Source organism: Ursus arctos, unplaced genomic scaffold (assembly GCF_023065955.2).
Source record: "Ursus arctos isolate Adak ecotype North America unplaced genomic scaffold, UrsArc2.0 scaffold_3, whole genome shotgun sequence".
In the NCBI taxonomy this organism is placed as follows: domain Eukaryota; kingdom Metazoa; phylum Chordata; class Mammalia; order Carnivora; family Ursidae; genus Ursus; species Ursus arctos.
In genome coordinates, this window is record NW_026622985.1 from 44,620,523 (window position 1) to 44,644,426 (window position 23,904).

Below are 23,904 nucleotides of genomic sequence, written 5' to 3' on the forward strand. Positions count from 1 at the left end.
TCTAGGTATTCTGCAGATACCTTAAATGATATGCTCTCTTTCCTCCCCTGATTAACCTACTTGGAGGTTCCTATAATCTGCATTGTAGGTGCACAATCAATTTCTTTTGGATGTTGAGTAAATGAGTGAAATTGACTGAACATGTGAATTAATGAGTTATTTCTTTAGAAAATATCTTGGCCTTCTGTGCAGAATATTTTCCCTACTGTCTTTGAAAAAATCTTTTGTCATTCTCTCTCAACATAAAATTCTGACAAAAACTAACTTAAGTCTGACCTTGAGAATATTCATCTCTAGCTACCATGAGTCACTCGAGCCTGATCTACTCTCCTAAAGTCAGTGCTATACAGCTTATCATTATTTATAACATGCTTGTTCTCTGCTTTTGGTAATGTTACCAGATGTTTGGTATGCTAACATAACCTAGAATTTGGACTGAGAAGGGCTAGGCTTCTTGTTTCTTACAAAACATGCATAGCACAATGCTGACAAAAACATTCTTGGCACACACAGATCACTTATCTACCAATCATTAACAGGCATTTGGTGATCCTTTACTAAACACCCAGCACTGTTTAGATTCTGTAAAAATTTTACCATATTTATGATGTTAATTGCTATCGATGGAGAGATATAAAGATGGATGGCATGATGCAGAAATTAGCTGATCATTATCAAAATGAATTTTAATGTTTACCCATTTAGTTTTCGTACTTTCATCTTAAACAACCTTTAGAAGTTAGAAATGTAAGCACTCTCTAATGGTTTTTACTAAAATTTCTATCATCAATATGGCACTTTGCCCAAAATAAACTATCATTGAGACAGGCCTGAGAGTCTCAAAAACATTAACCTCCCTAAGCTCTTTGTAAAGCAAAGGGTGAAATGGTGATTCATTAGACTACAAATAAATATGAGTTTGTAAAGGATGAAAAATTGAGCATCATAAGTCATTTCTACAGTTTAATATAAGAATCTATCATATACTAATCTGTTCATATTGTTCATTATGTTACCTTTAAAGTGCATCTACTTTTCCAATGAAATGCTGATTCTAAATAAGAAAGTGGCACAACAGGGATAACAGGTATAATATATATATATATATATATATATATATATATATATATATATATATATATATATATATATTATACATATCACTAAACACTGCTCTCCCAACACTCAGACAGCTACAGTCATAAATAAATGATTAAAATAGCTTACTATTGAGCCCAGAGGCAGTCTCAGAATCCCTCTCTACACAGGACTAGAGGCAAATACTATCAGTTGATTAATATGGGTATATGTAGTGAAACCTATTTCTCACCTGCTCTAGAATCAGAAATTACAGAAAGTTGCCCAACAAAGTCTCTGTCTTATCTTATGCTTCAAATGTCTAGCACAGCTCCTGATTTAGGATAGATATTAAATAAATTGCATATTCTATATATATATATATATATATATATATATAAGCATGTGCATATATATATATATATGCATATGCACATGCTTTAAATGACAAGTATAGGCACAACTTATAGCTAATTCTGAGCACCATTATCTCTAGGCAATTACCATTACAGTCCAAAATTATAGATTCATTGCTGAAGGTCTCTGAATTGAATGAAATTGTTTAATTGTCATTTGGTTACTTTAAAGAAATATAATCGGAATTCAGTAATGACCTATTTATGTATTCCATTAGTAACTTATATATAAAATATTCCATAGGCAGTTTGTATAAAAATATGGAATGGGAGAAGATATTTGCAAATGATATGTTCAATAAGGGGTTAATATCCAAAATAAAGAACTTAAACAGCTCAATGCCAACAAACAAACAAATAAACAAACAAACAAAAATAATCTGATTAAAAATGTGCAGAGGACTTGAAGAGATCTTTTTCCAAAGAAGACATACAGATGGCCAACAGGCACATGAAAAGATGTCAACACCACTCATTATCAGGGAAATGCAAATCAAAATCACCATGAGATATCACCTCACACCTGTCAGAATGGCTAAAATCAAAAAGATAACAAATGACAAGTGTTGGTGAGGAAGTGTGGAAAAGGGGGCCCTTGTGCACTACTGGTAGAAAGGGAAATTGGTGTGACTATTTTGGAAAACAGTGTGAACCTTCTGCAAAAAAATTAAAAATCGAAATACCTGTGATCCACTATACCACTACTGTGTATTTACCCAAAGAAAATAACACAGACTTGAAAAGGTGTATGCACCCCTATGTTTATTGCATTACTTACAATAGCCAAGATATGGAAGCAATATAAATATCCATCCATAAATGAATGGATAAAGAAGATGTGGTATAGATAGAAAATGCAACATTATTCAGCCATAAAAAAAGAATAAAATCTTGCCAACATAGATGTATCTAGAGAGGATTGCGCTAAGTGAAATGAATTAGAGAAAGATAAATACCATAGGATTTCACTTATATGTGGAATCTAAAAAACAAAACAAATGAACAAGGAAACTAAAAAGCAGAATCAGAGCCACAAATATAGAGAACAAACTGGTGGTTGCCAGAGGGGAGAGAGATGGGAGGATGGGCAAAATGGATGCAGGAGAATAGGAGACACAGGCTTTCAGTTATGGATTGAATAAGCCACAGGGATACAAGGTACAGCAAAGGGAATATAGTCAATGGTATTATGATAGCATTGTATGGTGACAGCTGATAGCTACACCATAGTGAGCACCGCATAACATACAGAGATGACGAATCACTACGTTGTACACCTGAAACCAATGCGATGCTGTGTGTCAACTATTATTCTTCAAGTAAAAAAAAAAAAAAAAAGATTCAGTTTCTTTAAGAAAATGTAATTGGTAGCATTCAGTAATGACACTATTTACGTATTCTGCTAGTAACTTATTTGTAAGATAACAGGTAGTTATTACAAAAATATGAAACAATAATTGTATTAATCACAATACGAAAAAATAGAATGCTGAGTTACTAAGAATGAAAAATATACAGTAGTGAGTCATAAACATTTTTTAATGGCTTTAACGGGACTTACCTCTTGGGACTATGTTTTTTGTTTTTAAGTAAGCTCTAGGCCAAACATGGGGCTTGAACTCAGGACTCCTAGATTAAGAGTCACATGCTCTATCGAACCCAATTTTTAAACATTTTAGGAACAGTTCTTTCTGTAAATAAAATTCTACTAGTCCAGCCAAGATATCAGATGTTGAATTTTTCTAGTTGAAGATGAAGAGGTGGACCTAATCTTGCAGTGTCACTTAAACACACACATAAACTTATCCTCAAGAAACCTGTTTTGAAAATGCTCAGAAAATTAGGACCTGAGTTTCTCTGCTCGATCACATAGTCTTTAGTTGTCTCACCCACTTTCTTTTAATCAAGATTTATTTTATCACAAATGAACCCATGGATCATTTCAGTAGATATGCATTTACTATAATGCACTTTTTGTGAAGGCAAATTAGTTGACATAGTTTAGTACTGGAAATAGCATGTATTTTCCACACACAAATTAAATCCATTATCGTAAATAATATAAATGTTTTGTCTCCATTCATTTATATTAATGTAGGAGAGGTACTTAATGTTTGAGAATCCCAATTTTTTTATCTACAAAATCTCATCATGAGATTATGAAAAAAAAATACTATACTACTTTACAGTACAATAATAAAAGTATATTATTAATATATCATACTAAATATAAATAGATAATACTATATATACACAACAGAAAAGTGAGGGAGTATGGCCACAAATGATTAAAGTCAACTAAAATACTGTTTTGTTAAACTGATACTGAAAAAAGCAACAACTGCAGCAAAATCTATTGTACCCTGAGTTCCAAAGCATTATTCAAGATCAATCCCCCCACATAGATTTATTATTAGAGACAATATCAAGTCTTAGATAGCACAGTCCCCTGAATGTAAATTTTCAAGTTGTTTCTTCAAAGTAAGTAGGAGGGAAGATAACTCTGCAATATCTTCCCTTCCCAAACTATTCTTTTTTATCTTGCTAAACTTAATGAAAAAACAGATTTTTCTTCTGTGTTAAAAAATAATACCCATTTTCTACAGAGGACTTTGGTGTGTCATTAAGAAGTTAAATAGATATTTAATGGAGTTAAGATGAATTTCCCTGAAAGCCAGGGACAGCATACAAAGAATAATATAATTTAACAATAGTTGATCAACATCATATTAAAAGGATTATGGAACAATGAAGCTGTCTCTACAAGCCACAGACAAAATAAATGTCATTCCTCTAAAGCTATTTGCTATCTAGGACCTTCTATTCTTTTCCAAACATCCTCACTGAATGCCAAATGTTACTTCTTTTATTTTGTAAGAAAAATGCTGCTTCCTGTATCTGTTTGTAGCTTAAAATCTAGGAAAATATTAATCGTTCACTTTTTAGATGTTACCATACTTTTTTTTATTAAACACACTATAAAGCATCATTTGAGTAAATAATGACTCTTATAACTATCAGGTCTACATATTGTCTTGACTCTTAAGAAAAGTAAAGCTAGAACTCAATAAACTTTCCTAACCCATTTTTCTTGTGTTTCTTAGGTTTTCATGTTTATTTAGTATTACTGCTACCATATCAGTTCTGTATTGCTGCTGCTATTATAAGTTGCAATAAATTCAACTCAACATAACTTAGCTGCCTTTCTGGGCTTTTTTTTTTTTTTTTTCCTGTACAACTGATATTCGACTCTAATCACATGATGCTCTGTATTGTCATTCATTGACATAGCACATCTTCCCAACAAGCTAGGCTGCATAGTTTGTACTTTCTTAAGTTCACTGTGCCTTGCACTATTGTAGTACATTCAGTAATCAAGTGAATCACATCATAAAAAAAATTTAACCTATATGTCAAACTACGTTTCTTAGGTACTCTGTGTTATTTAACTCAGATTAGTAACAACCACCAAATTCTGTTTTCTGGGGGAAAAAATTAGTCAACGTCTACAATTTCAATATCTCCACGCTTTTTACATGCTAAGAATTGTGCTTAGTTCTGGGAAGATAATTACAAAGACATTAACATTTTTACACTTGCATGTGAAAAAAATTAAAGGACTTAAATGACCACAGTTCATCAAGAGCTTTTTCTGTCATGTAACAATCCTGGGATGCTACGGGAAGTTTCATAACTATGTACCACACACTATCATTGCAGTCTCTGAGGATTTGCATGTGTAATTTACCATCTATAATATTGTGGCTGAAATTCAGCCAAATTCTTGGCCTCATTCCTACTGAAGTATTCTTTTGAAACAATCTGTTTTGGGCAGTAACTCTAGCATTGCGTTTCTATCACTCTTGTGCACAGTTTTGCAGCTTTGTATGTCAGTAGTTTATAACTTAGTATATTTTTGCTTTGTTTTGGAATGTTCCCCACAAAAGCAAGTTTGTCACAGATGCTTAATAAAAGTTTATTTACTGAGGAAACTTCACATTTTAAACCTTTCCAAAGAAATAATTAAATAACTCTCCACAGTGCCGAGTTCCACAAACAATAGGCTCTTGCAGCTTCTGAAAATATGCTGATTTGTTTTGGGGGAAAATCATGTATAGGAGAATTAAATCAAACCCCTGGCTTTGAGGACTGATTATCATTTTATGACTTTTCGCATCTCTAGTGACTAGTTTATAGGAGCATGTACCCAAAACCAAATTTGTATTTGTGCCTTACAATAGGCCAAAAATAGATTTTTCATTCCATCTAAATTACCATGACTCTGGGAATGCCCAATAAAGGTGGGAAAAAGCCAATAATATTTTATCCATGAAATATGCACATATGCAGTCTGTCAACAAAAATTCTTTATGTCTGACCCTTACACATATTAATCTATAAATCAAGCTAACCAGAAAAAAAAAAAAAAGATCATGCCAATAATAATTCAGAAATTAACACTTGCACCTCTTTCTTTATTCCATCTGTGTTCGTAAGTGGTAATGTACAGGAAAACTTTTACCAGTTGCTTCATTTTCTCTTTTGCAATTGTGCTAATGTTCCTTCACTGAAACTTTAGAAGACTATCACAAGTAGAATAGTTATATGACTACACATTTTACTGCATAATTTGCAAGCTGATGAAACGAGATTTTATCGGGTACAAAAAACTGAAAGAGATATTTATTGTTTATCCCATGTGATCTATTAAAATATCTCACAAACTAACTTTGCTTTCTTCCTATTGAATTCATTCTGAATCTCGAATAGGTTTTAGTTTATGGGCTACAGTAATAACCCCCAGGCCATTCAACTTTCTATCAAACGCCAACAACATCTATTTAAACACCACAACCAAAAAAACCGCTACAGCTCTAAAAATTGTTGTATTTCTAGTGCTCAAAAATCCATGCTTTTATTTGATAATAATAAATGATATACTTATGGCCTCATCTTATCAGACTGAACAAATGTCATAAAGATTCCTGATATATTGTTTTACGAAATAAGTAATATGTATCAAGACATATCACAGCTCAAGGTAATGTAACTCTTGCCAAATAATGACAAACAAAAATGATCTATATTAATGTATTTCAAAATATTCATGACCTAAGGTAAAGGATATCCTGTTTAGATGCCTGATTTGTTTCTGTTAGCTAGCCAAGTCTAATTTTGAAACAATTTAATACGGTAAACTTTCACTCCGCATTCAGTTAAGGAATGTGCTTAGATATATCACTTGAAAGAGATAGACTGTTTCTATCACTTCAGATGGGAGTTTGCTCCCTAAATATAAAACACTTAACTCTTCTTCCAAGTTATTTGGATATTTCATACTTTATCTTGTCAGAACCTCCTTGCAGTCTATCTAAATATTTATGTCTTTAGAAGGTTCTAATCCAAGGGGCCAAAACTTTTTTTTTTTCCCCTATCTGAAATGACCTAGGGCTATAAAGTCCAAAGAATATGCCTACGATTCTAAATAGGTATGTTACTAAACAAACTTGTGAAACTCCTTTTCTTTTATCAAACAAAAACCTCCACAGTAACAGCTCCTACAGCTGGGAAGAAAAATGAAGGAAGAGCGTTCATTTTCTCCACGGTAAATTAACCCTATGTTGAAATAATCTTACCACATAAGACTTTTGTGTGACAAGTTGAAATTCTTTTAAAGTGAAATAACCCAGAAGTTCAGAAGCTTTCATGTAAGTAATAAATGACAATTGTATGCATGACCCTTGTTGTCTCTAATAATAGGATCCTAGTTTTTAAAAATTACATTTACTGAATATTTACCTAGCTCATTTTGCACAGCATACTCAAAATATTCATTTAGTAATTCTGAGAGTCATAAGGCATCAACTTGGTTTCTGCTAAAGAAAAAAAAAAAGACACTCCTCAGAACCCTTATGAGTTAATAACTGGGGGACATAATTTTTATTGAAGGATCAAAGTGGCAACTTTAGAGAAGTGACATTTAAACTGACTCATCCAGAGTATGGGAAAGGTGGTTCTAGCTGAGTGTATACTGGTGAGTGGGGAGGCTTTAAGGTAAGAAAAAACTGCAATTCTGCATAATAAACTAAAAGTTGGCTATTGTTTCTAGATGCAGCTAAGGAGTGGTACAGTTGCTCAAGACCAAGTTAGAGCAGTAAGGAGAACCGAACCATAGGAGACTGAGATGGGAGGTAAGAGGTATGGATTACATTCTAATTCCATAATAAACCCCTTGAGAGATTTTAAACATATGGGCAGAGTTATATACAATATGGTGTAGTAATTTAAAATTACATGTATGATAGTAAAATTAATGTTCTTTTTAACAAAATGGTATAGTACCAAATTAACTATGTCTTTAGGAGCTTCATATCAATCTCATAACCTAATCTACACACTGGTAAAGCTTTGTGTAGAACTTCTCTCTGCTTATACAACCTCTTCATATATAGGGAATACTGCTTTGCTATTAGTTTTTATTTTTTAAAGATATGATCATAGGCTACACATTATATAACTTAACGATTTTTAAATGGTATGGACATACAGACAATTACAATTCATTCTTTATGATAGCCAGAGCATTACACAATATGGAAGTATAATTTACTCAACCATATCCGTACTGACGTTATTTGCTCTTATTTCTCCAGTTTCATGCTACAATAAATAATGCTGCAATAAAAAAAATCTCTACCATATATCTTTATATTCTAGTACCTTTATTGAATAAGTAAATAATAATGATGTTGTCAGGCCAAAAATGATGGGGAATTTATATTTTAATAAGTTACAGCAAGATGATTTCCAAATATTCCATAGCATTTATAGAACTGCTGATAGTTATAAGAGAGCAATTTCCTTATACCCTTGTCAATACTGGGTACTATTAAATGCTTTTAAATTTTGCCAATCTGATGGACAAATTTTGAATTATATGGCTGTGGGTGGTGGTGCTGTATGGTCATCATTTCATTTCAGTGACAACAATTGAGATTGGGCATCTTTTCAAAGGATTGGCCATTAAAATCACTTCTATAAATTGTTCTTATCCTGAATTATTTCCATGGCTCTGAAATCTTTAAAATTATTTTTTGTACATCTTTGAACACTGAAGGAACTAATCCTTTACCTATTATATAAATAAAAAAGTATTTTCTTCCAGCAAATTGCTCACATTTAGTTTTAAGATACTTTTCTATAAAGTTGTTTTAAATTTCTATATACTAAAACTGTCAAAATGTATTAGAATACATAAATATTCTAAATATTTTAGAAAAAATTCTAAAATATATTCTATAATATATTAAGAGTTAAGAGTGTGTGCAGAACAAGTCATAAACATGGGTCTGCCTTTGGGAACAGGCAAAAGGATTACTAGGTATTGACTATATTCCTCACGCTGTGCCTTTTATTCCTATAACTTATTCATTCCATAATTTAGTTGTAACTTTAGCAGATGTTTCCTAGGCAAAAGATTTTGGTGGTCTCAAATGGGAGTGATGAAAACAGAGAGCAGTGGGTTTTGGAGGTAAAAAGACAGAAACTAAATATGAGTATATTTGAGAGTATGTGGGAGAAAGAAGAACCATGGAAGGACAGCAAGAGCAAGAATGAAATGGATAACTGATAAGCTAGTTCGAGAAGGGGGGTACTGGATGGTCAGAGTATACACTAGATTTCACCCAAGGACCAAAACTTCTCTCACAACAAAAAAGGGGGGGTGGTAGTTTTATAGGCTGATAGGCAGCATTGAATTTCCTATTTTAAGGTTTTTATAACATATAATTCCTGTTACATGTTTCTATATCAAATACAGGCCATGGCAATCTGAGAATTCAATAGAAGGTGATGGCTGAAGTTTTAAGAATCGGGAAGTTAAATGTCACTTTTGAGCATATAAATATAAACAGAGGAAAATCAATTGATAAGATTGTTAGAGTGAAGTACTTAGTGTACTTGTAAATGTATAGAGTATGTTCCTGGGATATGTTTTTGCCTCTCCTATTGTCTTTGCCTAACTTCTTATTTTTCATCTCAGCTAAATTATTATTCTATTAGGGGAAGCTTCTGGGATTCTTCTATCCACACCACAACCCCTAGTAATAGACTCTGTTTGGGGCACCTGGGTGGCTCGGTTGGTTAAGCCAACTCCTGATTTTAGCTCAGGTCATGATCTCAAGGTCATGGGATTGGGTCCCATGTTGGCTCCATGCTCTGGAGAGAGTCTGCTTGAGATTCTCTCTCTCCCTCTGCCCCCGCCTCGCTCGCATGTGCTCATGAGCGCACGTGTGCTCTCTCTCTCTCTCTCTCTTTCTAAAATAAGTAAATAAATCTTAAAAACACAAAAAAACTCTCCATTTATCTTCTGTATATGGAACATGTCACATTTGTGTTTTTTATGTGTATGTGTTAAAGAAATAAGTACAACAAATAGGAATATATTTTATATATATATAATTATATATAAAAATTGTATGTAATATAATACTATCTTGTTATACAAAAGGCTCGGGGTGGTCAAAAGCAGGAAGACATTGAAATTGGGATCAAGAGATGGAAAAAGGCAAGTGTTGCAAGCTCTTATGCCAGCAGACCAGGCCGGTGAAAAAAAAGGAGGTGAGCCAAGGGAGCCCGGAGAGACCACACCCTCCCTTAGGGACAAGTAGCTGCTCCTGCTTTGGTAGACCACTGCCTGGAGGGAGTGCACGTGCTCAGGATGACCAGAAATGACTTTTCAAAGGAGGGCAGAAATGAGGATTTCCTGATCTATAAATATCAAAAACTCAATGTTTTAGAAACCTCAGATTTGTATCTCTGAGGTCAGGCCATGGTCTTGGAAAGTGGGGCCGATGAAGAAAGGACACCATCAGGATTGCGGGGTATGTTATGCACCTTGCTCTGTGCTGGTTACGTGTGTGTGTGCAATCTGTGAACATTTCATGGAGCCATACACTTATTATTTGTGCCTTTCTCCTCAGGTAAAAGGTAAAAAGAAATACATATGTAATTTGTTTATACCATATTAAATGTCTCTCTTCCTCAAATATGAAAGCGTGATGAAGTTAGGGAGCCTTTTTGCTCCCCTTTAGCACCTAGCACAGTGCTAATATTTGATTATATGAATATTAATGTGTGCTAGTGAACAACAAATGCATAGCTACAACACAAAATATGTAGATGCATGAAATATAAATTCAGATTTTCCAGTTTCTCTAAGAAATATTTAAGATGGATGAACACACACACGCACCCACACACACACACACACACACATTCACACAGAGACAGAGGCAGAAGTGATAGAAACAGGTAAAGATAGGATCTGCACAGTTTTTCCTAGGAGTCTATACTCAAAACCATATGGTTTACATTAACCACTGTCACTGTTCCTACTGCCGAACAAATTGGAGAGTCACTTTTTGGAAATCACTTATAAGAAGAGGGGACCTGAACCTTGAAATTTAATTGACATTTTGCTCATATATGCAGACTCAGTAGCTCTGCAAACGATACCTAACGCTGTGATATCAGTTAAGACCCCAATAAACGCTTTAGTTGGATGAGGCAGATATTGTCTTTTCATTTTTAGCCCTATTCAAAATCCAATTATATCCAACAAATAAACTCGTAGAGTAAGACCACCAATTAATAAATAGATGCTCCCATTACAATCCTGTCATCTCTCACAACTAAAGCAAACTTCTTATTAATGGCATTATAACAAAAAGAGTAGAATCTTCCTTTCATGACAAAATCCTTCTAGGCCAGGGGACGTCAAACCTTTCCTTCAAGAACCAGAGAGTAACTGGGGTGCCTGGGTGGCTCAGTCAGTTAAGCATCCAACTCTTGATTTTGGCTCAGGTCATGATCTCAGGGCGGTGAGATAGAGCCTCGCATGGGTCTCCATGCTGGGCATGGAACCTGCTTAAGATGTTCTCGTTCCCTCTGCCCCTCCCCCACTCCTGCTCACCCACGCACTTTCTCTCTGAAAAAAAAAAAAAATAATAATAATAATAATGAGCCAGAGAGGAACTATGTTATGCTTTGTGAGCCAAAAGTTCTCTGTTGCAACTACACAGCTCTGCTAGTTGTAGTGAAAAAGCAGCCATAAATAATATGTAAACAAATTACTTGGGCCATGTTCCAATAACACGTTATTTACAAAAATAGGCAGGCTTCTACTTTAGGGAAACCTAGGAAAATATTTTTTAAATACAATTATTTAGTTCTCTTATATCATGATATCTCTTCTTGAAACAGAATGAAACAGAGCCAGTTAACTATCAAGTTTTCCTCAGTACTACATCACTGTAGGAAAAAACAATGTTCATCTTTGAATGATCATGAATTTTAGAGTATTCTTTACACCCATGTAGCCCATAAATTATAAATAAAGTAGATATAAAGCCATGTCAGATTGATTTTCTCCCTTACCTTAGAAAGTTTTCACACAGGTTTTTAAAAGGTCTGTACTTATTTTGCTCTGCTTCCCAAATGTGGAGATAAATATGTTCCCTGACAGCCTGACTTTCTGAGGCAGCACTCAATTTATTATTGCTCCTGGAGCACATTTTCCAAAACCTGACAAAAACATCCCTGAAGCCTTCAGAGGGGAAAAATAAACCCTCATCTCAGGCTGTGTAACTTACCACCAAGTATAGCAATGAATAAAATAAGAATCAATCCTGATTCATGATTTTGGAACATCCTAAAAAGAGGCAGCTCATAATCCAAAGGCCATGGCTCGGCAGAACTTAAACCACAGGAAATTAGTCAGGAAACAGAAAAGATATTAAATATTCTTTTTTATGTCACTTTTTTTTTTTAAAGAAGCCAATTATTGGAGATCTCCGAGTGAAACAGTATTAAGCTGGTACTCAGTTACCTCTCCTAAAGCTGCTTCCTTCAAATTATGTATAACTGAGAAAAACAAGACAAAACAAAACTAACAACTTGGAACATAAAAGCATAGCCATTGTTGCCAGAAGGGCTTAGTTAAATGCACTTAAGAGTTCCTGAGAGCACTGAGAGCACATTAGCCCTGATGGGTTTAGCAGATTGCTGACTTGAAAGCTCCTGTCCTTAAGGAAAAGATCTGGGACAGGTAACTTGATGTTTCTTGATGAGGAGTAGAGCCAAAACCAGTCTGTGTGGGAAGGAAAAAAAGAATATCCACAGGCAACTGAGGGAATTGCCCACTAACATTGCAATCTTTTGTTCACTAATACTACAAAAATTATAGACCTTGCACAAATAAACTCCCTATACTCAAGGACCACCCCACAGAAGACTCAAGAAAGCTATATACCTAACTAAATACAAGGCACTGATAAGATAAATGTCAAAATACATAAAAAATATTGGGTAACCACACCCGGGATTGGGGAGGGGTCAGGCTGGGGAAGATAGGAATATTTCCTGGGGAGAGAAAAGAGCTGGTCCTTGAAGAGATGAACAGATTTAGACAGGAAGAAATTATGTTGTGGGGAGAGACTGCCAAGAGAGGAAGGAGAAAGCCTTCTAGGCAGAAGAATGCAAGGAGTATAAAATGGCACAAAAGAGAAATAAATGGCATGCTCACGAAGTGGTTAAATGTGCCTGTGAACATAGAGGGGACATAGTGGGAGGCTCACAGAATAATAATAGAAGCTGCATTAATTGAGTGCTAGCTTTGTGCCAGGGACTGTGCTAAGAGAATTTAATGGATTTAGACTTTAAAACAACCATGTAAATGAGTTGCTATTTTTAATCCCGTTTGAAAAATAGAAAATTGTGATTAAATAACTCAGCCAAAATCACACAACTAGTAAGTACTAAAGTCAGGATTTAACCCAGGCAGTTCCTAATCACTGTATTTATTCCACAGCGTGGTAGGTTAAGAAAAATCTACAGGTTTTTTTTGTTTTTTTTTTTGTTTTTTTTTTTTTAGAGTGAACACTAGGCCAAAGTGAATCTACAGCTTATTTAGAAGGAATAGAAGAGATACTGAATTATTTTGAGAAAGGATATGGGGAAATCAGAATCTTAAATCTGAAAACCGATACTTAGGATAAAAAAAAAAGATATCAAGCAAGGAATGCTTTGGAAATAAAAAGACCACATAGCAGGTTAAGAGCACAGTCAAGTGAAATGGAGTTTGAAATTGCCTAGTGTGGGTAAAATGGAAAAGAAGGGCAAATGTGAGAGAGAACAATCAGGAAAGAGCAAGAGATGGAATTTGAGTCTGCTGATACAGAAGCTGAGAAAGTACTAGGAAAAGAAAACATTTCAAGATGACTGAGTCTGGGATAAAGAGAAATTTTAGAGGGATGAAGATAGACTCAGTTTTAATAATATTTCTGAGGAGTCAGTGGGATATATAGATAGAAAAGTCTAGTCGGCAGATGAAAACGGTTCACACGTCCCTCTAATTCAACATGCATAAACTAAATCCATCAAGGCCCACAAAAGTAACAGCAAACCAGTGGCATTCTGCTCTAATTCTCTCCCAATTACTGCCAAGACACAGCCTCTCTACTGTGGATGCCAGAAGCTTAGGGGTCATACCTGACTTCTCTATTACATTTCCTCATACACTCATATCCAGACTGTCATAAGCACTATCAATTTTACTTCCTAAATATCACTCAGATTTATCTTTCTCTCCATTTACACCTTTACTGCTGTTATGCTGGCTAAAATTATCACTCGCCTTTATTACTAAGACGGCCTACTAATGGCTTACCCAACTTCCATCTGGCCGATCTACTGCTCACCCTATACACAGTACAGCTAGAGCAATCTCATCAAAACATAATGTGGTTCACATATCTCCACCTCCCTTTAATCATTACGACCAATGCTCTAAGGTTAAAGATAAAACAGTCTTGTGCCACATGATTCCTCTTTAAATTCAGACATACCTACCTACTCCAGCCTCTATTAACTGCTCTCAGTCCTCAAGTTTGCCTTGCAATAATAGTCTTTTTACAAGCTTTTCTACTTTCACTTTATTATCTAGTTAATACCAACTCATCCTTTTGACCTCAGTTTACAATCATTTCTTCATTAAGCTTTTAATACCCTCTTGACAAGGACAAATAATACTGTTATATTTGGACCATTCACTTCAGGTGCAATTTCCAATTGATTTATATTGCTATCTGATTTGTTTTCCCTCCACTTCAACACCAACAATCCTCACTTTGATCTGCTTCAACCCATGGTCATCTTGCTCATGCTCTCAGTAACAAGTGACATATTTCAACAGCCCTTTTTTATTGACTACTTCCTTGGCATCCAGCGAAGTGTACCTTCTCCTAGCTTTCACCTGCTGTTCCCTCTTACTTAACTTTGCTGACTCCTCCACCCCTTTTCTTTTTTTTTTTTTTTAAAGATTTTATTTATTCATTCGACAGAGATAGAGACAGCCAGCGAGAGAGGGAACACAAGCAGGGGGAGTGGGAGAGGAAGAAGCAGGCTCCCAGCGGAGGAGCCTGATGTGGGGCTCGATCCCAGAACGCTGGGATCACGCCCTGAGCCGAAGGCAGACGCTTAACCGCTGAGCCACCCAGGCGCCCCCCTCCACCCCTTTTCTAACCCACGAAATGTCGTTTTTCCCCAAGACTCAGTGTTGGGCCTTCTTCTCTATCTACTCTCCATTTCTGCATGATCTCTCCTGGTCTCAGGTCTATGCACAACTCTTACATTTCTGTCTCCAACAAATTCTTTTTCATTTAAGCCTCATGTATCGACCTGGCTATTTAACAACACCTCTCAGACATGTTAAAGGCATTTCAAATGTAATATGTCCAAGGAAGAATGGGACATATTTAATAAATCTAAAATAGTACATTATTTAAAATAGTACCTACTCTCTATCACTTCCTTTTCTCTTGCCCTGGCTTACTTTTCTTCATGGCACTTACATATAAAATTATATTAAATATTTGCTACTTCCTATCTCCTCCAAGAAAATGTAAGTTTTTCCATGTACTCTTTTTACACTGCATTTCTGATGCCTAGAACAGAACTTGGCACCAGGTAAGTACTCAAAATATATTTATTAAATCAAATAATAAATTATTAATATCAATCACTTACACTAAACTATAAAGTCCCCAGGGACAGAAACTATGTGTTTAATTAGCACTGTTTTCCAAGTGCCTGGCAAATGGTAGTCATTGAATAATTTCTGACTGCTTGAATAAATAGAAATAACATTATAGGACTGCAGTCTTACCAATGACAAAGTAGAGTTGCAACAATGAGTGAAGCTATCAAAAACGGCAAATTCTAAAAAGAAGCTAAAGATAGCAAAAACTGATAAAAAGTAAATGCATTTGATAATTAGGAAATTATTAATGAGTTTTAGGACCAATTTAAGTATAGGTGTATATTGATGGCAAAGTATAACTGGCTAAGGAATTGGTGGGAGGCACAGAGGCCCCACAGGTAAGCATGATAGAGTAGATACTATTCCTAACACCTGGGTTTCCTTCGTTCCATATGCCAGTGCTAAAATTTTCCACGCCATTATATCAACTTGGACTTCAATACCTGTCTGCCATGCTCCTAAAGAGTTTACTTCCGTGGGATATCTTAAATCCAAAATAAGTGACGCTCTTTATTTTTATCTCTGTGTGAATAAGGAGCCATACATCTGAAAGTTATAAGGAGAGGCCATTACTTAGAATGTGGAACATTGCTATGAAGTTAAGTTTCAAGGTTGGCTACATATAGGTAGTGTTTGAGCCCTCTTATTTAAATATTGAAACTGGGAAGAAAAGTAAATTTTCTCAGAATTTTAGAAGCTTAGAATTTTAGAATCTTAGAATTTTTTCTAAGCTTAATGATTTTTAAAACATTTAGTAAGATTATATAGCTTGTATTGTGGTAGGTAAGATATGGACAAAGAGGAACACCCTCCAATTGTAGAAACCAGGAAATGTTGATGCTATGCAGAAAGTGGCCATGAATCTATGAGCCAGTTCAGTAAAATCATTTTTAACATCATTAACTCTAAGCTGGTCAGAACAAAAAAGTTAGTTCAGGGTCTAGAAATTACAAGAATTAGGGTCATGACTCAACAATGTTTGGCTTTCACTTTGATTTACAAATTACACTGGCAAATAATCCTTGCAAAGAATAAACACAAGATTAAGAATGCAGGTCAGTAGATGCTCCCTGAGGCTTTGTTTTATTCCACACAAGGGCAAAACTAGAGTTCAATACTACCAGAATCCCACGCAGAGGAAGGAATCCTCCCAGTCAGTACAGTACAAGATATGGGATTCTGGTCCTTTACAACCATTTGGGTGTGGGGCCACACCAGCAAACCAGCCCTCTTCCTTTTAGTGACAGCTTTGCTGCACCACAGAGGTATTCAACTCCTGCATTCTATTCCTTGTGCTTCATCGAGGCAACCAAACTTCCAGGGCAACAGGCTTGGCTATGGCCTACAACAAACCCCATTTGGAAAATCTTCCCCACCTCCTAAGTAGATGGGAGAGGAAGCTCATTTCACAAATCGGTACTCAGTTTAAGAAACAGAAGTACAGTGGAGCCTGGGTGGCTCAGTCAAAGTGTCTGCCTTCGGCTCAGGTCATGATCCTGGGGTCCTGAGACTGAGCCCTGTGTCAGGCTCCCTGCTCAGCGGGGAGTCTGCTTCTCTCTCCCTCTCTGCCCCTTTCCCCCACACACTCTCTCTCTCAAATAAATAAATAACGTATCTTTTTAAAAAAAGAAAGAGGGTACCTGGATGGCTCAGTTGGTTAAGTGACTGCCTTCGGCTCAGGTCATGATCCTGGAGTCCCGGGATGAGTCCCTAGTGGGGCACCCTGCTCAGCAGGGAGCCTGCTTCTCTCTCTGACCCTCCCCCATCTCATGCTCTTTCTCTCTCTCATTCTCTCTTTCTCAAACAAATAAATAAAAATCTTTTAAAAAATTAAAATTAAAAAATAAAATAAAAAGATAAAAGAAAGAGAGAAAAAAGGAAACAGCAATGCATGTCAACTAAGAGAAAATGAGCATTCTTTGGGTAGTAAAAGTCACCAATGTTTCGTTCATCATAAAAAACTAACAAACAAAAAAACAAGTCTTCACAGGAATCAATGAATTGTTTGTACTTAGTCTCTTGGCAATCAAGAACAGAAAGTAAAAGAAAAAGAGTCCTAAAATAAGAACATGAAATCCCACCCTGAATCTACAAAAAAGGGTGGAATGAGTGGAATCTGGGCAACATAAGGCAAAAGGAAACTTGACCTCCAATGTCTTCAACTCAGACCTACCAAAGAAGTCATTGCTACAAGCTGAAGATTGTTTTTAAGTTCTTTTTCCTCTTTGGCCTGGAATAAATATCATAGAGAAATACATTAAACTCTTTCAGTAATGGCTAAAAACAATAAAAAAGAGATAAAATCAAACATATATGCTTTAAAAATATATCAGCTTATCAGAATTTACCCAATCATAAGCTCTGAGAGTGTCCCAGTCTGAAAGCCGTCTCTTTCCACACAGTTTTCATTTCCTTGTGAAGTTATACTTTTTAATATTCTACACATAAAATTAATTAGGGCACATACCATATTGTGTTCTTAGCAAAATGACTGAGTATACTTTTTTTAGGTCACAGCTAACCTTACTTAAATTGCTTAGGTAAAACCATATAGAAAAGAATATCAGAAATCCAAAATCTATTCCAAGGACAAACTAATTCTATAATTTCTAAAACTACACATAAGTGAAGAATACATACTTGCAAAGTAGACTAATGTACTGCTGTGGATGAATACACTTTGATATAAATCATGTTTTCCCCCCAAAAATGCCTTCATTTATTTTATTAGTCGATATCTGATTCCGAGTAGAATGAAGGGAGGATAGGGCTATGGGAAAGCAAGAATCTGCCAAGTGACCACCCACTCATGAATTACACCCAGAAATCATGATAAAAACCTTCTATAAGCATTCATTCACACTTCTGATAATAAATATTTGATGTGGCTGAGAAAAATATTTTCTTTCTATTGTCACTGGTACATCATCACTTAAATGGGACTCTGAGAAATGGCATAGCAGTGAGGAAAATAGACTAGATTGTTTTCTATTCTCTCCACATGTGTGACCTTTTAACCTACTGTTTACTTCCCATAAGCCCTCAAAGTCTCCACGTTTGTTCTTGTCAGATACTGAAAATAACTCTGATCCTTCCACTTCTTTATATCCAGGTTGACAACTGAATGCCGGTAATCAATTCATGGATTGTGTCACAAATAAATGCCTAAATCTAACTTAAACTGCTAATATTATAGAAATAAACTATCAATTACTGCATTTGGTCAAATTAAGAATAATCTCATTCTCTCAAAACAGCATAACATGACTGAATATTATTTCCAGAGTAAGCAAATATATTTTTTTTACTACTATGTACCAAGAGGAAAACATGCTAAAGGATAGGCACTTGTTCAGAATCAATCCAAACTATACTGAAAAATGGACAGAGAGGAGGTAAGAAACAGTATATTTCAGAGAACAGAGATGGTCACTTAGCGCTCAAACAGAGTCAACTGAAAGAGAAAAACAATGTTGACCCAGGGAAATGCTTTATGAGATGACTCATCACCTTCAATCAAGAAAAAGGAATTTTCAAAGTTCACTTATTCACTCAGTGTTTTTTTTGGTTTTTTGCTTTTTGTTTTGTTTTGTTTTCTTTGGTACCTCTTTTGTACGAGGTACTGTTGTAATCACAGAAAAAAACAAAGAATCAGAGCACAATGAGAATGCAAGTAAAGTAAGAAAGGAGCACTGACAGAAAGGATATTTTAAGCAGCTTAATGTCAAAGAAACATTGGATCAGAAAAGAATACAGAGGCAATAGACATTCTTGAAACGATAAAGAGGGGCCATGTTATGAAATTTTGTCTAAAGGCTGGGGTATGGGAAGGGGGGGCAGTGAGGAGAAAGGTGGATGTAATTGTGGATGTTAATAATTTTTAATTAAAATCTAAATTTAATTAAAATGTTCAAATCCCAATACCAAAAATAAAAGTAAATGGCACAAAGAGGAAGAGGGAAACAAAACTTAAGTCTTCCTTTTCTTAAGGAAACACCAAGTACATGAGTGGCAGAGCTTTATGAAAAGGCTGCTGGAGACAATGGAAAGGTAAACAAAACATGGGCACCTCCAAGTATCACCAGGGTCAGACTGAGATGGGAGATCACAAATTTATTATGACACCAGTTTCCTCAGTTTTGTGATTTTCAATAGCATTTTAGTGAAAAAGCAAAGCCAAACTGCTCAGATGAGAAAGGGTAAGGATTTTGCCAGATGTGAAATGGAAGGAAAAGAGTTCAAAGAAATGAAGATTTGGGCAAAAGAATTATTTAAGTTGCCTGTATAGCAAGGAGATAGTGAATGATTAAAGTCACAAAAAGAACAAGGTGTGTCAAGGCACTGGAGAATGGTGGGAGGTGGAGAGAACAGGCATTCATGTTTTGTAATTCATGATTTTAAAGATGAGAAGTTTCAGATACCAAGATTCAGAATAGAGCCATTGACCAATGGTTAGCATAGAATGGAGTGGCACGCCAATGAATGTAAGGTGGTTAAGAATTTCTGTACGCTGTTAATTGACTTGTCAACCTGTGTACTTTAATCAATCATAATGATAACAGGAGATAAGATAAAGGAAAATTGTCATCCAAATTTCTCTAAACCTGAAGAAGTGATAAAGAAGATGACATGATACTGAGAGGGTAGGTGATGACAATATAAAAGTCAAAATGAAATAAAGCAGTACATCTTGGATGAGCTCTGTATTTTTCAATGCCACATCACCAGCTGCTGAAAGGAATCACGTGTTCATGTAAACTGTTATCACTGTAAAGTCATGACCATCTACCCAAATGCCCCTTGCCCCCATATTACCCAGATCCTAGCAGATGTCTCTGGTCAATAACTTCTCCAACCCTGACCAAAAACTTCAAACTTTCTCCACTTTGTTCAAATTCTGCCAAGAGAATTTGAATTCCAAAATTATCCTCAATTTAGCACTACGAAGCCTATCTACCTATTCAGAACGCTCCCTTCTCTTCCTCATCCCCTCTTTCTCTATAGAGAAAAAAGTCAACTCATACTCCCTGTCTTGGAACCTATTCATTTCCACATTTTTAAGTATTCATCAAACATTGCTTTATTTTTCTAAATTTTGTTATGCTTCAGTTTTTGTCTTTATAACCTGTGTCCTGGTGCTTGAGGATATAACTGGTAGACTGAAAGCTGTAGGTTCCAAAGAAATGGTATAGAGGGGGGCTGGAGCCGTTTCTCTCTGCCTCAATACATTATGGGGGGAGGGCAGGGACCACACACTCGACCCCCACCAAGAAAAAGAGAGTACACTTTTTTCTTTTTTCTTTCTTGAGAGAGAGAGAGCGTGCGCGCGCGTGCACAAGGCAGGGGGAGGGGCAGAGGAAGAGGAAAAGAGAGCATCTTAAGCAGGCTCCATGCCCAGCCCAGGGCCCCAAGCCACACACAGGCTGGATCATGACCCTGAGATCATGACCTGAACCCAAATCAAGAGCCTACACTTAACCAACTGAGCCACCCAGGGAACCCAAGGAGAGTACACTTTTTAATCACTTGGACTTCTCCTAGATACTTAGACATGCTCAAAAACTGTCATCTTAGAAAAGCTCCTTCAAACTTCCATTATTCTGCAGAAACAACTTTTTTTTTTCAAAGCTTCATACACAAACTTTTTTAATGAGTCACTCCCAGTCTCCATTTCCTGAGCTCCTACTCATTCCTAACACATTTTCACCCGGGTTTCACCTCAGTCACCATGGCAACATATCTTTAGCTAAAATCACCAATGATCTCCCTGTGTTCAAATCCAATGGATAGTTTTCATTCCTCACTCAACCTCTCAGCAACATCTGGCAGTGATGATTACTTTGTCTTTCTTATAGGATGTTCTTCCCTAGTCTTTGGAATACCACAGCTTTCTGCTACTGCTTTCCTCCTCTGTGACAATTCATTTTCACTCTTAATATCCCATCTATTCCAATATACTCTAAAAATATTAAAATTCATCAAATTTTGTTTCTAAAATTATCTTTTTCTCACTCTATATTCTTTTCCCAGGGATTCATATCTACTTCGAATAAATCAAATACAATCTCTATCATCAAATTTGTATCTTCTTCCCAGTTTTCTCTCTCATTTCTTTATTCCCGTTAGCCAACTATTGACTCAAGAGTTATGCTTGGATGAATAAAGAGTACTGGTTTTCACATGAGAGGAAAAGAATCAAGATCTCTAAATACATCTTTGTAAGTGTTTTTATTGTCTTTTTTGTGGGAGAAATTCCTACTTTCCCTCAAGACCCAACTCATTCTAAACAATCTGTAACAAATTTCTTATTCTCTTACTCTCATCTCCTATAGCGGCCTACTATGTGCTTGCTGCCCATCTATCTTCTAGCACTGCGCATAGCCCATGGTGTTATAATTTCTACACCCATGTGTCTTCCTCTAACCCTCAATTTAGGAGCTAATTAATGTCAGGCCCAGGTTCTATTCATAATTTTCTTTCTAGAACATACTACTCTTATCTATGAGATGCTTAAAAAATTTTAAATGAATAATTGAATGCCAACAGACCAGTAAATTGTGATCTGAGGTTTTCAAAGAGATATTAACAGATGCTCCCAAAAGAAGGGATTCTGTGATTAAATAAGGTCAGGGAAATTTGTACTAAATCCCACTCCTAGAGATTCCAATACACACTTGCATCTGAAGAACTATAAGAAGTCCTTAAAATAGAAAACTATTTAACTTTGTTTAATGTTTAGGTAAAGAAAGCTTTCTTGCCCTTTACTTCTTTTAACACACATAATAGCATTCTTCAAACAATTTTTTCTTATGTCTTAACATAGTTTGGATTTTGATTCATTAGGATCAGCAAAACAAATGTTAAAGAAACAGGACGTGTGCATTCTCTTTATCCAGTATGCTCCCCAAAGGTAAGACACAGGTGCTAATTCTTTCAATATAGCTTTGACACTTTGTAGTGGAGAAAAAAGTTTGATCAATATAGTACTCTCATATACTGACATATACACCAAATCTTTTTTTTTTTTTCCTTAAAGATGTTTTATTTATTTGAGAGCCTGAGAGAGAAAGAGAGAGAGAGAGGGAGAAGCAGGCTGAGCAAGGAGGCCGATGCAGGACTGAATCCCAGGACCCTGGGATCATGACCTGAGCCAAAGGCAGATGCTTAACCAACTAACTGAGCCACCCAGGTGCCCCAAGATATACACCAAATCTAACAGAATCTATTGCTTTCTTTTTTTATGAAGTTTCTAATTTTAGGAATTAGAAAACACCATCTAACCATAATGAATAGCAATATTATTATAGTCACATTGAAACCATCGTTTTGTTTTGTTTTGCTTTGAAAGTGTTCTTACAAAGATAATATAGTTGCCTAAACACTAAATGTACCACCAAGCAGTTATGAAAGTAGCTTGAATGATAAAAGCATTAATCGTTCTAAAATAAAATTTCCACATGAAGGTCAAAAACCTTTACCACTTCACCTTCACTAAGTAGTCTGATGGAGTTTGGAGTACATTCAAAAAACCAGGAACCCAAACACAATAATACTCCTGCCCTGAATAGCTGTTATGCTATGCTTTCTTCACTGGGAGACGGGGAAGGAACCTCTATTTGCCAAATAGAAAGTTCTGACATATGGGGTGGCAAATAACATTATGTAACGATAAAGCACCCATCCTGGTAACCAGAACTCTTATTAAGAACAACAGGATAGCAAAGTGACTCATCAGCTTGTGTGCGCTTTCTCAATTCTAGTAATTTGGGACAAGTGTGGGGAAGTTACAAGTTGTTTATGTGCAACCCAAAATGACAGGCAACACAAGTTACTAAGCAACATTAAGTCCTTGCATTTTTCTAATCTTTAAAAGCTGCCTCAAGCTGAATAATCCTGTAATATAAAGGTAAAGGGAAAAGCAATGTGGGAGTCATGTTTCTGACTGAATGAAATGTTTTGCTCAATAATTCTGAAATCCGGATTCACCATGAGTTCATCTGTCTTGGTTTTAGGATTACTTCAGGTGTATAATCCTCCTCTGCTCACTGTCAACACCAGAAACTTGTCCTATAATGAAAAAAAGGGTAATGGAGGGGAGCTGTGTGGAAGTGGTTCTTATGAGTCTTGAAACCGGTTTGTTTCCCAGTAAATAGGACCTCTGTTCTCTACTTCAGCTCTTTGTCTCTTTCCTAGCACTTATTACAACAACAAAAGATCTTGTATTTGCTTCCTTGTTTGGGTGTGTCTTCTTCTGTCTGTCTTTCTCTTTCACTGAAGTACCTTCAGTACCGTAGGAATTTGTCCCTTATTTTA

General features: G+C 35.7%; 1 protein-coding gene and 1 non-coding gene across 12 annotated transcripts in view; both read right to left on the reverse strand.

Moving 5' to 3' along the window:
- DGKB (diacylglycerol kinase beta) overlaps window positions 1-23,904 on the reverse strand; it is an 863,998-nt gene that overhangs the window by 629,267 nt on the left and 210,827 nt on the right. The window lies entirely within an intron of this gene.
- On the reverse strand, window positions 20,717-20,871 carry LOC113267226 (small nucleolar RNA SNORA57). The gene has a single exon (XR_003320641.1). It is a non-coding gene; the product is annotated as a small nucleolar RNA SNORA57 (small nucleolar RNA).